This window comes from Drosophila ananassae, chromosome 2L, assembly GCF_017639315.1.
Source record: "Drosophila ananassae strain 14024-0371.13 chromosome 2L, ASM1763931v2, whole genome shotgun sequence".
Taxonomy (NCBI): Eukaryota; Metazoa; Arthropoda; class Insecta; order Diptera; family Drosophilidae; genus Drosophila; species Drosophila ananassae.
In genome coordinates this window covers 18,781,927-18,797,890 of record NC_057927.1, presented here as the reverse complement: position 1 = coordinate 18,797,890, position 15,964 = coordinate 18,781,927, and the positions used below count along the sequence as shown (strand labels likewise).

Sequence of the window (15,964 nt, the reverse complement as noted above, 5' to 3'; positions counted from 1 at the left end):
ATCTATTTTTGAATTTGAATTCAAATGTAACGGATCGAAATGTGGATCCTGTGAGGAACATATGTGGATCCTTTAGCCAAGACACCCCACAGTGTGACGTCACATGTAGAGGTTCAATCCGTGACGTCACAGACTTTTGTGGCTGAAAATTTTTAAATTTTAGGGCGCTACCAGGCTCGGAGTACTAGGCGAACAGAAATGGCCAGTAGGTCGATTTCGATTTTTGAAAATGTTTTTTGTGAATATCTCGGCCATTTTGCATCCAATCCTGGATTGGGATGGCTCAAAAAATGCGGAAAAAGAGTCTACACCTGCATGGCTAAAAAGTATTGGTATTGGCCAAGTTAACACCGTGGGAATAATGTTTTTGGCCAAACATTTTATTTTTGATTAGTTCCTTAGCTTATATCTCGGGAAATCCATAACCGATTTTGGAAAAGAATGCCATATCGGATTCAGGACTTTAAGGTCCTTCGTACTGCATCAAAAGTTTTTGCATCAAAGGATGTTTAATCCTTGAATTCGAACAAAATAAAATGTATTTAGTATTCACTATCGGGAAAATTTTCGTTCAAGGACATGAAGGATATTTTGGTTGAGATTGAAGGACATTAAAAACCTGATCTCAATATGGTACCCCGCTTCCAGATCGGTTGGGAAATGGCCGAGATATACGTAATCGAAAAAACAGGAACTTAGAAAAATATTTGTTTTGGGCCAATTTTAACTTCCCCTCGGTGTTAACTTGGCTAAGACCAGATTGTGTTGGCCACTCGACGCGCCTTATTTTTGCGCATTTTATGACCTATCACGATCCTGGATTGGAAGCGAAATGGCCGAGATATTCCCAAAAAACTGTTTCAGAAAATAGAATCCACCTACTGGCCATTTCTGTTCGCCTAGTACTCCGAGCCTGGTGGCGGCCCAAAATTGAAAAATTTTCAGCCACAAAAGTCAGTAACGTCACGGAATGGGCTGCGATCCGTGACGTCACCACTTGGTGGTGTCTTGGCTATACTGGGTTGTGTCATGGCTGAACCGGTTAACCGTTTAAAGTCACCGGTTGATATTTAAATTTCGCGGGGGCGGGCAACAATTTTCGAGTTTTAAAAAGCCCGGGAAGGCGCGGGCGGGATCTATTTTTGAATTTGAATTCAAATGTAACGGATCGAAATGTGGATGCTGTGAGGAACATATGTGGATCCTTTAGCCAAGACACCCCACAGTGTGACGTCACATGTAGAGGTTCAATCCGTGACGTCACAGACTTTTGTGGCTGAAAATTTTTAAATTTTAGGGCGCTACCAGGCTCGGAGTACTAGGCGAACAGAAATGGCCAGTAGGTCGATTTCGATTTTTGAAAATGTTTTTTGTGAAAATCTCGGCCATTTTGCATCCAATCCTGGATTGGGATGGCTCAAAAAATGCGGAAAAAGAGTCTACACCTGCATGGCTAAAAAGTATTGGTATTGGCCAAGTTAACACCGTGGGAATATTGTTTTTGGCCAAACATTTTATTTTTGATTAGTTCCTTAGCTTATATCTCGGGAAATCCATAACCAATTTTGGAAAAGAATGCCATATCGGATTCAGGACTTTAAGGTCCTTCGTACTGCATCAAAAGTTTTTGCATCAAAGGATGTTTAATCCTTGAATTCGAACAAAATAAAATGTATTTAGTATTCACTATCGGGAAAATTTTCGTTCAAGGACATGAAGGATATTTTGGTTGAGATTGAAGGACATTAAAAATCTGATCTCAATATGGTACCCCGCTTCCAGATCGGTTGGGAAATAGCCGAGATATACGTAATCGAAAAAACAGGAACTTAGAAAAATATTTGTTTTGGGCCAATTTTAACTTCCCCTCGGTGTTAACTTGGCTAAGACCAGATTGTGTTGGCCACTCGACGCGCCTTATTTTTGCGCATTTTATGACCTATCACGATCCTGGATTGGAAGCGAAATGGCCGAGATATTCACAAAAAACTGTTTCAGAAAATATAATCCACCTACTGGCCATTTCTGTTCGCCTAGTACTCCTGCACGGAAAAGAAGGATGTGAGCAAAGTTTCAACTCGATAGCTCTAAAACTGAGAGACTAGTTTTCGTAGAAACCGACAGACAGACGGACATGCTCATATCGACTCAGGAGATGATTATGATCAAGAATATATATATAGTTTATAGGATTGGAGATGTCCCCTTCACTGCGTTGCACACTTTTGACCAAATCCTAATACCCTCTGCAAGGGTATAATTATTTTTGTGGTACTATCTCCGACGATAAATGTCATAATAATGCTTTACATTAGGCTCGATCTAAATTTTGAAGTAAAACTGTGAAAACTAAACAATAATAAATAGTATTTGGAAACTTCTCGATCAATGTAAGATAAAAGTAATATTTAATCTAGCGTTTATGTTAAGCTTAAAAAATTGATATAAAAATTAAACATGCTACACATTTATCTTGAAAAATATCACTTGATATTTATAATTGCAAATTGTAATTTTATATTTTCAATGCCAAACAGGAAAGACCTTGACGAATTTCAAGCGCGTTGGCCCGACCAGGTAAACCCCATTTGGCTTTCAGTCAATAAGTCATAACACAGCTCCATGGCTAATAATTAATGGGCTGCCATAAATTATCCAGTTCTCCGCCCACAGTCGCTTACTCGATTTACCGATTTCCCTACTCGGACGATTGGTCGGCAAAATTGCATTTGATTTGTAGCGAGCAGCGAGCAAGGGCAGCCCTGAGGCAGAAAGGGTCTTTGAATAAACGAAATCGATATTGATAAGCAACTGTAACAGAAATCAAATCAATTCTGCGTTTGCGTATGTCACAAACATGGATAATTAATTGAGACATATTTCACGCCAGGACAAAGCCCAAACCAAAAATCCTAGCCGGAGGCAAAACCCACAAAATTCAAAACAGACCATAAAACCGAAGGAACCACAAGCAACGGTATGTGGAGGACTATTGTGCTCCCAAAACAGCACTAAATGAAATTTATTTGCAAAACAAAGGTATAACACAATTCCCAGGCCACAGAAGCATAACTGAGGATGGTCAGGAGTGGGCTATTTTAGAAGCCACCCCCGATTCACGGTCAGCAGGACGAACAAGCCAAGAGTACCAGGAGTACCAGCATAACAACACAACATCAGGCAAAACATCGCAAAACAATATAGATCTTGAGTGAGAGGGGAAATCGAGGAGCAAATCGAGCAACTTTGGGAAAAGGACCTCAACTTGACAACACCTTGTTGACCCTACAAGAGCAGGATAGCCACCCTCCGCCTCCGCCCAAAAACTTTCGACCCGACCAGCTGTCTGCACGTTCTGTCAAATGTTCAAGTGTCAATGTTGTTGTTAATTAATTTTCCTGCCTGACTGACGGACTGAGAGACTGACTGAGTGAATGACTAACTGACTAACTGACTGATGCATGCCACCAGATAAGTGGGGCTCCCACTTCAAGCTGACCCTTGCCGCCTTCGTCCAGGCGGTCGGTCGCCTTGATAAACTGTTTGTTTGCCATGTTATTCCTAGCTTGTTGTTGTTATTGGTTGTTGCCTCTTGGTAGTTTTTGTTGTTTTATGTGCCACTGCAGCCGGCTAATGACAGCCAAACGGCTACTTCAATAGCCACTTGTACGTGGCCAAAAGGGCGGCTGCGTGTCGAGTGTCTCCGAGTGTGTTTGGGGTTGGAGTGTTTAAATTTCCAACTGCTACAGTTTATATTTATAGATTAGTCAGAAAATGGGACACACTATTGGGAAATTGTAAAATTTAAAGTGTTTAATTTATAAGCTTGCAGTTAAAAAATGGGTTAAAGAAAGTCCCGTTTCTGAAACTTCAAAATTTGTTTCATAATATATCAAATTAATAATTAAACTCCTATATTTGTATCTAATCTTTAAAAAAATTCTTAAGCTTACTTTATTTATTTTATTATAAGGCCATTATAAGAGCAGTTAATGGTTACTCACTCCCCAAAAAGCTCATAATTTTCCCCGGAAATCCCTTTTTCCAGGGTATCTACCTATCGTATAATTAATGTGAACATTTTCACAGGGCAAAAATAGCATGTCAGCACATTACAAACCCAAAGTCAAGCCCCGAGCCCATAATTATTATTTTGTCCCTTCTCGTGCACACCATTTGGACATGAATTGCACAAAAGCTATAGTCCTGCCGCGATAGGATATATGTGTGTATGTAGGAGTTGGGTAGGCAGGTATCGAATAAAAAGCGGAGCACCATTAGTCATATTAATCCCGGTGGAGTCATTAAGTCGTAAAACAGCGAAAGGTAGCGAAAAAATGGAAACCTGAAAACCTGAAGAGGCAAGGCAGGACGCCTACTGTTTGTCTGTCACTTCATTGAAATACATAAACCGACTATGTGGGTCAATTTTGGCTGTTTGCCGCCCTGTCAGAGGCAATAAATAAGCAAATGGCAAGTCTTTAAGGTGTCTGGAGCGTATACTTAATATTGTAGAAGCCACCACTAACGCGCAGAGGCTTTAAGTGTTTAATTTGTGTAATATTTTAATGTGGATGTGAGCACACTTCTCCTTATCCTTTGTCGGGCAATCAGTTTCTTTGGCAATCAAGTTAAGGTCCCCAATCCGATCACTCTACTCAATTTCCAGTGGCCCGGGGGATAAGTGCAACTAATCGCATGCTCATTGCTCATCCGCCGCCTATCCCTTGGCGAATTGCTTATCTGGAGCGTAATCTGCTGTTTTTCGCAGTGAACCCCCGCAGCGGTGTACACAACCCATCACGCATACGCCACGTCAGCCCCTGATTTTCTCCATTCTCGTTCTGTGAATGTAAGTGAATCCCTGACTGCCTATGGGGCACAAAAAAAAGAAAGAGAAACGCAGAGGAAAAAGTAAAATAAAACACAATCCAAGGCACCGCAAACACTGCGCAAATATTTGCTTTAAAATATCTTTCACATGTCAGCGACAAGCGGCCACCTGGGAAATGGCGGAAAGGGAAATCCCGACCGTACTGGTTATACCGTTATAAGGCTATACAGCTACATGGCGGTATGGGTGTATGCAAAAATGAAAAAAAAGAGAATATAAAGCTAAGACAGGTGCGGTCGCTCGGTATTTTTATTTACTCTGGCAGCTTAAGCACGCAATTTGATTTAATTTTTGTACGTTTTATTTATTTATGATTTTTTTCATTTTTTTTTTTTTGCAACGATCAAAGCGAAACGAAACCTTTGCCATGTTTTCAGGTCATTGAAGTTTGGAATTTGAAACCTCAGGTTCAAGTGTTTCTTTTAAAAATCAATTGCTACAAATTTTCTGCCATTTAGATTCTTAAATTAAATTTGCGTGTAAATTGAAAATTAATCATTTCCATAAGCAGATTATTAACCGACGCGTCGGTGTGTGTTGGTATGTCAAGCGACTTTAATCGTATTAGGAATTCGCTTCCAGGAAGTTAGCTCGCCTTGTACTTGAATACCTTGGCAGGCATGCATTCATGTCTGCTACTTTTGGGCGCTGATGTAATGCGCAACATTCTGTTAACTAGACTTTTCCGGTTGCCCAAAAATAATTTCCCTCCGTCACACCCACTATGTGGCAGAGATATGTGTGGCAGAAAGCTGGCAACGATTAATCACAGTTACTATTTTGCGTAACAGTATTGTATTTAGAATGAATGCGCCGCACAAGGGCAGGGGGAAACACGTAACCCTACTTTTAATGAAAGTATTTCTCCTTAAGGCCCACACTTTCACCCGTATAAATAGGCAGACTGTAGCCATCTCTTTAAGTCTGCCAAAATTAATCAAGATGTCGGTAATTGTACTTCCTTGGAAATATGTTTCCGCTCATTACGCATTCTGTCTGATATAAATCATTCGATCAAAAGCAAACGAACATGCCAACTTTTGCTGGGGGCATTTCGCAAGAATCGACACTCCTCGGGAGCAGAGTGTGGTATGTAGTTTCTAGCAAAATACTAAAGTATCTTTACCCGGCACCATTAATCACAGGGGAGCTGCCTACCGACAGGGATGAACTCCTGGGCGAGGCGGGACGCCCAACTATGTACTATAGTTGTCATAGCAAGTTGACACTTAAAATGTTGGCTAAATTTACACATGCACTCAGCCCGAAGTCAACAAATGGAGTGCGGCAGACGGAAGGAAGTGGGTTGAGGGTGGCAGCAGGGAAGGGAGGATCTCAAACAAAGCTCTCGAAACGGCTCAAGGATTCCCTCAGACAGTTGGACGGCGTAAGGCGGATGGCTGATGGCGTATGGCGGATGGGCGGTGACTGATGGGAGGCGGCAACTCTAACACTTATCGTTCATTATTATCTATCGCCATCGCACCCGCAATTGTCCCGCCCACATACCACATCCTATCGCCACCCATCACTCATCCCCTTCAGTCCTTGTCGCTCCTCCTGCTGACCTCATAGCCCACTTAATTGATTTCTTTACTCTTGGCTGACTCGGCTTCCGCAGAAAAAACCCAGTAGCACAGGAACTTGACCAGAACAATGGCATGTGCATACTATACACAGATAAAAAAAGGAATCTTATACATATTTTTTCATAATTATTTTTTGAAAGATATAAAGTATATAGATATAAAGGTTGTAAATTATTTATTTATTTCCTACTATTTAAAATCAATCTTACTTTTTCTTGCATTTTTCATAAATTATTTTCAATGATTCACTTATTCCCCATTTTGATGGCGCATATATCATTAATTTGTGCGTTTAAGTATGAAATTGCTAATTTATTTGAAAAAAAAATAACAAATTAACCTTACATTTAAATTTTGTCATCAATTGTCAAGCATGATTTATTGCTATATCACAACAAGTACTGAACTAATATCTTAAATTGTGTACGTGTTAGTTTTTAAATTAAAAATCATCCATCCTTTAATGACTACTTTTTAATAAATAGTTTACGAAATGGACTATAAAAATTTAAAAGCTTCAAGCCATATATATAATTAGTTTTAGAGCCAAAGGCGGAGATAAAATATCTGCAAATGCAATTAAGTTAATTACATATTTTGTAAAGCTTGTTTTCCCATGTGCACTTGTTGTCGAGTATAGTTTATAGCGAAGCACATCTAGAAATCCCCGTTCACAACGGGGGCGTGACCGACCCCTCGAACGACCCTCGGCGACCCTTGAGCCAGACTGAGCTATAAATTAAATTCTTATGCGAGAGGGCAGGCAATTAAGACACGAATGTGTGACAAAGGACGAGATGCAGGATGCAGGATGTGGGAGGTAGGAGCTGGCAAGAGCGTGGGCGGTTGGTAAGAGGGCGATGTAGAAAGGATATGGGACTCGTGTGGTTTCATTGACAATTTCATTAGCCTGTCAGGCAAAAGTTCCATCAGAGACTACAGCATCAGTCGCTGATGCAATTAGTGAGCAAGGTAAACTAATTAGCCAAAGCCAAGCTCCATCCCGACCATCGGGATGGCTCTCATTTTACGGGCTAAGGGCTAATATTCCGCTACTTCAGGATGCGTCCAAAGACGCAGACCGGGCGATTTAAATCGCTGTGAAAACACCGTCGAGTCACATCTCCTTTATTCTTCTTCTTTAAGGAAAAGCCCGTCCTTTAATTGTTTGCAAGGAAGGATATTGGGCCTCCCACAGCCACGCCCCTTCTCTCCCAAACAACGCCTCCACATGAGTTATATAAGCTCATTTAACGGCCGCCTAATTGCTAGGCAATTACACGGGAAATTGACAATGGCAAAACAATTAGAAGGACACTGGGACCGTGGGCGCAATGGGGCGTGGCTAAGACAGACACGGGACACAAAAAAAACATCTCACACACACACAGACACTCACTCCTTCACGTATAAGAATTTTGGCAAGAGTCAAGGCCGAAAAAGAAGACATTCTGGGGAAAATCAAATAAATTATGGCCAGGCCCAGTGCAAAAATCGTTGAATGCGGAGACAAGGCTTGCAGGAAACCCAAATCAAATTGAGATTTATGAGTCCACTGATGTGTGTCTAGGTCACTCGCAGGACTCCTTTTTGTATTTCTGTTTTTCGCACCAACTATTAGCCCGGATGGACGGACATCTGGCTTCAATTTTTCATGTTGTGTCTTCCATTATTATTTGGCAGGCTTCACACCTGCCCGTAAGGACAATGCCCGAGTGGAAAAACACAGTCGACAGGCAGTCAGAGGAAAGTTTTCAGCTCGACCCAGAAGGCCTTATATAATATCAGCACATGTAATTTATTATATTGATTTGCTCGGTGACAAAATAAGAAAAATTGCTCGGAATTAGAAAGAAATTGTTTGTGGAATACTCTTTCCTTGAAGAGGAAATATACAATAAGTAAAAACTAATTTTTTTAATAAGATGGATTGGAAGCTTTTGAGTTATAAGTTAAAATTTTTTTACCCAGAGTTCGTAGTTCAAGAGAGAACCTACTTTTATTTAATTAATTTAATCAACTCTTTTCTTGAATAGCTCTTCATCTTTCATCACCCATTTGACCCTTATGATACAATCTATTTCAATAATGTAGAAAAACCAATATACCCCAAGAATAAAACTTTTGGCATAACAAGCTTGAACAGGAAGTGAATAAGCGATCCAATAGTTGACCGCATTTCCCAATTTTCCTCATTACCTTGCTGGACACGAATGTCGTAACAAATTTTGATGGCATATTTTGCCATTTGCGTGCATCAATTATTTATATATGTATGTAACGAGTAGTAGCTCTGCTAGGGTGGCGACACCTACTCCAAACTTAGCCGCCCTGTGTGGCAATTTCTATTTGTGTCATAAATTGGCAGATGCCCGAGTGGTGCTGGGCGGTGAGCTAGATAGCTCGAGGGGTGGGATGTGAAGCAATAAAAATAAGCGGCCATAAAATTCAATTATGGCCACAACAAGTGCAGACAGCGACAAACACAAACACAAACAAGCTAACAAAATCATCGACAATGTTCGCTCCCAGGCAATAATGGCAATCAATTGTGCATGCACCCGCGAGTTGCAATCATCGACAACGGCAGTGGCTGTGGCAACGGCATCGGGTTTCTGCCATATGAATAATGTGGCATTCCCATACACACCACTAAACCAATGCTACAGCTACAATTTGGTTAGTTTTCGCCATGAGAAATGTCCTGGCGACAAACTCAGCCTCGGAAAGTCGTTCAACATTTTCAGTTACATTTTAGCTGTTGCAGTCGCAGATTCGGTTGCATTTACATTTAAATCCCATGCACCATCCACCGCCACCCTTATAAATTCCCAACAATGCATCCAAAGTGTACTTACCATACACACATGTGCACAAAACGCACTCATGGACCTCTCAAAGTCATAAATTTACGAATAAATCGATGTTCACAAACACAGCTCTTCGGTTAAGTGCCCCATGAAGAATTCGTTTTATAGGAACAAGTTGGAAAGGTTTCGAGAATTTGTATCGCCATCTGGGATATTTTCAACAAATAAATAGTATTTGCGTCAGTCAAGGACGGAAATACCGTGCTTTAAATGCCCAACAAAAATCACTTAAATAGTAACGGAGATCCAAGTCTCCTTCACAAAATCCTTTACCCAAATATGCAGTTTGTTTATCCTTAAAAGCACCTGGTTTCCAGAAACCAGTAGCCTTGGCAAGGCTAAGATAGCCTGCTATTATACGTATTCTAGCCACAACTTTCGCTTGCTGGCAAAATCCACAAGTTTTAAAATGAAATCAAATATTCATTGGCAAATTTAACTGTCCAACAAGGTGCTTAAACTGGCCTTTTAATTAAGTTGCCAGCTCGGCAAATAGCACTCGACATTCGCATGCCGCATGTTGTAAATTCGCCCTATGTATGTGTGATTTTCCCACTGTGCGTTTTAGCGGCACACTAACGCGGTCATGGGCAGGGTCAGGATAGGTGCGGAACAAGTTCGGGCCCGGGCTAACTAAGGAAATATATACGAGTTGAGTTGATGGCCATAAAAGCTACGTCAGAGCCAAGGGTAAATGTACAAATGATAATAATAACTGCTCTATATATACAAACTTACCACTACGGTTAACAATAAAAACCATTGGGTATAACAACAATGGCAGCAAATATTGATAAGTGCAATTTGAAATATTTTCACAGAGTTTAGTGGCAAACATTGTGAATTGCATTTGAGATAGAACTGATACTCGGATATAAATCAATGTACTATAAATTGCATTGCAATTATACATTTATGGACATGAAAAGTGCACATTATTAAATGATGAATATTTTATCGTTGTGTTATTTAGTCGAAGGTATAGGAATTATTAGTTTAATTTGCTATTGGACTCCTTAAGAGTTTTCAATAAAGTTTACAAACAATTAAAGTCTATACCTAAATGTATTATACAACCATAGTTTCACCCTAAGATCACTCAATATAATGAGATTTTTTAGGTTGTTCCAAGTCCAAGTCTTAAAACTTGGCCATTTATTGGCTCATTCATTAATGGCTAAACTTTATGGCTTTTTAATGAGCCCCAAAATGTGCGGGACATAAATCAAAGCCCCAAATAAAGGGCAGGATCTATTGGCAGTGGGTGGCCTGATGGGCTGATGGGTGTGAACTTAACAAATCATCCCCAGATACCCACAGAATCTCATATATGCAGTGCTGGTATCGCATTATGACCGAGCTTATCGAAAACTCAGCATCACCATCAATATCAGCAGCATCGATGGCTCTAGTCCTGCCGCCTGCTTAATGCCATTAAATCCTATCAATTTTCCTGCCCCAGCAACAAATTTAAATATTTATGCTTCGGCTTAAGCCGACAACAATAACACACAGAAAAGGGATAGGTTCAAAAATTGCCAATAAAAAAAATGTTAAAAGAAGGTTGCCTAAGCAAATTGAACCCGAGAGCGTCCAAGCACTTAATTGAACCTATCAATATGCAAATATCTGCTTATATGAGGCACATATAAGGGCCATGTGTTTATTTGGGAGCTTTTTCTACATACTCTTATCAATGCAGGCATATCCCTTTTGGAATCCTTTTTTTCTGCTTTAATTTTCAATTTAATTAATTTCCCTCAGCAGATGTTACTTGTCAACTTTAATGCCGACCCCCAAAAACTTTTCCACTTCCATCTCATGGCGTTTATAGAGGCGTTCATCTTCTCGAAAACTATAAAACTTGAATTGTCTATTAATTTGGGATTTCCCTTTGTGGCTGCCCCAGAATTTTACTTGGTAAGCTCTGGGTTTATTAGCAGCAGGACGTGCTCTCGAGCTAGAGAAATGGAATATAAAAATTTCATTACGGAACAGATAAATATATTAGTCAGGGCAACTTGAGCAACTAGAAGCACCCAGCATTTATAGTCCTAATTATGGTAGAATATAATTTAACTTAAAGTATTTTATTTTCTGCAAATTAAATTTAAAGTAAACTGAACCAGATTTATGAACATTAAAAGCTACAGGTTTTTTCGTCACATTCCCCGCAAAAGCTTTAATTAACTGCTGTCCTACATATAGCATTCATTGAGATTTCTGCAGGACGACATTACTCCTCCACTGGCATGGCATCGCATTCCGCCCCAGCTTTCGCCTTTTTTGCGTTCATAAATTTTGCAGTGTCTGTGGCATGTCGGAGCCATCTTCCCAGCGTTGTCATCCAGCCGAAAACGAGAAAAATCTGTCAACGGCACTTTTCACTTTCCCTACGTGCCCCTGCCGCTGCCTCTGCCTCTGCCTCAGCCATCCCCTCAAGGCACTCTCGACGGCATGTTGTGCTGTTTTATGCCACTAAATATGCCAAAGCGCGCGTAAATTGATTTAAACACGGCGACAAGGACGAGACGATCCTTATGTATGCATGTGGGTACGTGGGTGATGGGCGACATGGCATCACGGTGGATACGGGTAGGTGGCCTCTTAGAATCGGCCCCCGGAGTTGGGGGTACTATTACCCCGGAATTGGTGGGGGTATGTTACTTAGTTAGGAGATTACCCCAGGCCCTCGGCTAATCATTGCCTCGTTGTTGCCGCTACTTTAGCTCCGTTCTCTGCTGTCTGTCAGGCATTGCTGCTTAAATATTTGCATAAAGGATATCAACGAATTCCACGAAGACGGCAAAAGCATTTCGGAGTATTTCCCAGTATTTTGTCATAAAATATTTTGATAAAAACTAAAAGCTTGAGTAACCAGATAAAATATGTCATTTCCTAGGGCAAAAATGAACGTACATATATGTACATAACTTGAATATTTGGTCAGAAAAACTAAAATTTATTTTGGGAATTTTAAAAGGACTCACAAAATTTTTAAAGAATGCAGATAATACATAAATAGGTAGATTGTGTTCTGGAAAAGTGGCAACAGTAACTTTTTACTTTAATCAACTTAAAAGTTCTTCACTTCCATTAAATTATTAAATAATTTTTCGTGAAATCATCCTACTAAGAGTAATCCAACGACAAATAAACACCACAAAGGACTTTATTTAAACAAAACAGTAGTGTTCTTCGTTATCCAACTGTTTAATATGCAATCAAATGTACATAGACCTATTTTCCTGTTTATTTATACTTTTTTTTTTTGGTAAACAACAATATTGTCTCTCGGCACCTACCTCAATTGTCAATAAATGCTGGTATAAATAAATGCGACGCCGCTATTCCAGTTGCTAGTTAGCCATAAACCCACCGCCCTGTAATCCCGCCTAACTGGCCAAGTTAATCAAGCAGCAACGGGCCAGCGAACAGCAACGTCAAACAATATTTTAATCAGCTTGGCCCTGCTCCTGATTGGGCTTTTGGCCATAAATCTCAAACAAACGTACCAACATTATAGCGGCCAAAACGGCGGCCAAAACAAACCCAAAAACAGCTAGGAGATCCAATAACAAAGTCAATTGACCATAGAAACTTTTACTTATTGCGGTGGATTTTCCGCAGTGGATCGGATATGGATTAAGGGGATAAAGGGGTAAGGGCTTAGAAGCTACTCCTACGTCACAGCCTTATCGCATGATTTCGTCTGAAAAGTCGTCTTGGTCATTTGATTATTATGATTATTATTATTAACACGTGACTAAAGCGAGGCTAATTCAAGCGAAAATTTAATTAAAAATTTCACCCTTAATAGCTTTCAAAGAGAAAGTAGAGAATGCAAAAGGGACACTCGCGAATGTAGGAAAAAAGATAGAGAAAAATATTACGACTTTCAAATACCGGATATGTAAAGAACAAAATGTTGCCTACATTTTGGGGCTTTATTCCATTTGTTTTTAAGTAGTAGTCATTTACGAAGAAATATAATACAAATTAATAGTAATAAACTCTTTAGTTGTTTTAGTAGTTTTGAGATGAAACTCTTATAGTTAAATTACTATTTACTATAATATTAGTCCCACAAATATACCCCTGAGCCCTACCAACGTACAAAGGGTATATTAATAACGTGACATGAAGCGCTGATGGCCGACGATTATTCTCCTGCTTCCTTTCTCTTCCACGGACAGGACAATGTCCGCATGACGTTGCCCGTTTTGGTTACGCCTGTAAATTGTTCGATGTTCATTTTCTCGTTGTTTCCCATGAAATCCAACGGAGCCGGCCACGTTTTATGAGCTTTTTTTAATTGTCAGCCACGCACTCGGTCCGGCTCGTTCTCGTCTTTATCGTTGGGTAATGGATAAGCCCGGTAAAGAAGGATTCATTGTCCGGACTCGAGTCGACTCGACTCGACGAGGAATGATGCTGCAATTCCATTGATGGCCTTCGCTGGACCATTAATTGTTTAATTTATTGACCCAGGAGCAAGGTTTTATGAAGCCTTATGTCACATAATTTAATCAACTGTCCGCTAATTGTGGTGGAATATGGGGTTGATTTATGATCCAGTTTTTTAGTTCAATGAAAAACGTGAAGGAGTTTTATTATTGAAAGTCCGTAAAAAAAATACTCAACCTAAATTAGAACAAAACTTTTTAACTCAATTACAAACACGGTTGCCATTCCAAAAAAATTTTTTGTACCAAAATTTTGAAAAAATGTACCAATTTGGGCAAAAATGTACCACAAATTTTTCTCGGTATTTTTTAAAACTAAAATTTCTTAACGTTTTTTTTAAATGATCTTTTATTATTTCACGTACTTATTATTTTATGTATTTCACAATTTATAACTGTTTACGTAGTGATGGACCTTACGTTGGCTCATACATATTTTCTCAATTTCAGACGGAACATCGCAAATCGACTGCATGCGATATTTTTCAGTGTTAGTAATGGTTCCATTTCTAACTGATACAAAATTTGTGCTTGGTGGAACAGAGGCATTTGTTAAAATAATATGTGTGAACATAAAATTTTTTGAAAAAAGACCAGGCATTTTGAAAATGTACCAAAATGAAAAAAAGTGATCCAATGTACCAACGCATAAAAAATGTACCAGTTGTGGTACATTTGTACCAAAAATGGCAACCGTGATTACAAAGTCATTGAAAAACAAATTGCAAGCAAAAGCAAAGCCAAATGGAAAGAAAATAGAAGTTGAAAGGGGGAGCTGAGAAAGAAAAGTGTGCGAAAAGCCGAAATGCATTTCCCCAGCACCCACTCCCGTCTGGTGGCACACCCCGATTTTCCCCATTGGTGGTTTTTCAACGAGTTCGCCACATAAAAGGATGAAATTGCTTCGGTTGTCGCGGGAGAAAGTGCATTTCCTGAATTTCCACTGCTATGGCTGTTATATCCTTATTATTGTTTTTTTGGGGGTTTTTAGTGCTTGGAGCTTTTTAACGGTCCCAAAAATATAAGTTGGCTTGTTGTTATTCTGGCCGTTGACATGGCACGGAATTGTGCGCTTAAAGATGCAATCCGCCTTCAAAAAGTCCTTCGAGTTTGGCTCGCAAACCTAACATACATAGTTGTAAGCCACTTGGGATAGTTGCCCACAATCGGCATTACCTAAGCCATGAAAATGGATTATGTAAGAACAATTGAGCCATTAGACCCATAAATCACAATTCTGAAAAATTTAAACAGTATTTTTTTAAACATAATTTCAGATATTAGATCACTTTAAACTTTTATGTGAAAAGTATTAAATAAAACATCAAATACAAAACGACGATTTTTAGACACTTAATCTTGTATAACTTATAAAACTTGATTATTTTTAAAATATCATCATTAAAAAACCATTCTATATATAAAATGCACAAGCAAGCCGAACATTCTTGTACGTCATTTAAAATAATCAATGAAAATCAATTATTAAATACAACAGCACTTCCATGTCTTTATCGAAAATCCAATTAACTATTACAAATCAAAAATATTAACTTGGTTCCCCCTATATTTAGCATTGATATATTCAATTAAAATTGTATGGCTTACAAACAATCCGTCCCAGTTTTTCTGCCAAGTCACAATTTTTTAATGGGTTTTGATGACCGATACAATTATTACGTATACGCCACGTTGGACACAGTTTAAATTTGAATTGATCGTAAGAAATTCCTGTTTATTTCTTTCAAACACTATTCGCAACCGTTTTTAAATTCGAAACTGTCACTTGTTGTTCGCGCTCCGGCGACCGCCGCCAAATGAAAGACAACCGTAATCTGCGATCCGGCTTGGGATACCGTTAGCGTGCAACGCCGTACAGGAACTGAAACGGAATGCGCGGCTGATTTGGCCAAACTGTTGCGACAGTGTTGGCCAGAAGCACGACCCGAACGAATGCCGCCAGTCGGCTAAGGAGCCGAGGATACCAACAAGGCTTCCAGTTGCAACGGCGGCGCTTCCAACCAACCATTGGCAGCGGGCAGGTGAAGTGGGTTGGTTTTCCCCGCTTCTTATCAGTCGCGCCAGCTGCTCTGATTGGAGTCCAACAGCTGATGGGTTGGCTCACGGAATGGGGCCATATCGACT

The 15,964-nt window shown here is 39.7% G+C and overlaps 1 protein-coding gene across 1 annotated transcript in view; it reads right to left on the bottom strand.

Annotated features, from left to right (window-relative positions):
- LOC6501434 (5-hydroxytryptamine receptor 2A) overlaps positions 1-15,732 on the bottom strand; it is a 50,538-nt gene extending 34,806 nt beyond the window's left edge. The window contains exon 1 of the mRNA XM_001955207.4: positions 15,428-15,732. The gene's annotated coding sequence lies outside the window, so the exon portion shown is untranslated. The remainder of the gene's footprint in view (positions 1-15,427) is intronic.
- Positions 15,733-15,964: the final 232 nt, after the last annotated feature.